Source organism: Rattus norvegicus, chromosome X (assembly GCF_036323735.1).
Source record: "Rattus norvegicus strain BN/NHsdMcwi chromosome X, GRCr8, whole genome shotgun sequence".
In the NCBI taxonomy this organism is placed as follows: Eukaryota; Metazoa; Chordata; class Mammalia; order Rodentia; family Muridae; genus Rattus; species Rattus norvegicus.
Window position 1 is genome coordinate 8,974,782 of NC_086039.1, and position 970 is coordinate 8,975,751.

Consider the following 970-nt stretch of genomic DNA (forward strand, 5'->3'; position numbering starts at 1 on the left):
AAGCACCAGGCCCCTCTGCGGTCTTACCACCACCAGAGGCAAAAGATTGGGGAAAGAACGCCCCGGGTGAGAAGAAGGGAGGAGATAAAAGGAACACAACATTTTGGGAGAAAAAATTTTTCTTTGTGCCTGTAAGAAGTGTGCTTAAGCTCGGCTTTGCAGAGTCATACTGATTAGGCTTGATAGAGGCAGACCGCCTGAAAATTTATTCAGGAGAATCAAACAAAAGGACATCTCAGTGCCCGTGCACAGCTTGATGGAGTTAATGTAATTGGGTTGTTAGTAAATATATTCAGGGCTGTGTTTCACTTCCATACCATTGGTGAATGTCAGTCGTCCTGCTCAGATAATATATCTCAGTGTCTTACAGGAATTGGGTTTCAACACATTGGTGGACTAGTCCAGGAATTGAGACAATCCATCGCCCATATCGACTCCACTCGAGTGGATAGTCGCGGTGAACACCATCTGGTTTTTCCCCTCTTTGTCTATTGTTTGTCTCTGGTGCACCAGGATGTCCCCATGTCTGTCAGTGTATGTCTGTGGTTTTTATTTCTCGTTGTTTAAATGTTATATGTTTCATGTTCAAAAGAAAAAATGGTAAAAACTTTATCTCCCGGTCGTTCACACCTTGACTTGGTTTTAACTCGTTTCAAGAGGGAACAAATGAATAAAAAACAGTTTCAATCAGGTCTTTGAAGCCCTGTGCCTGGAGCCAGGTGTCTAGATTAGCTGGAGAAGCTGCAGAGGCTAAGCGTCTACATGAGCTGATCTTAAAGGCGCCAACAGCTTCTCAGCTTCTTTGATACAAGAGTTGATAGCTGTTTCTCTTAGAGAGATCCCTGACTTATTATTTGACTCAACAGGTGACAAGGTGCTTCTCTTAAAATCATAGCTAAAAAGGTAAATATGGTGTTTGGTCTAAATATTAAAGATATGTGTAACCACTTCAATTTTGTTTCTCATTGGT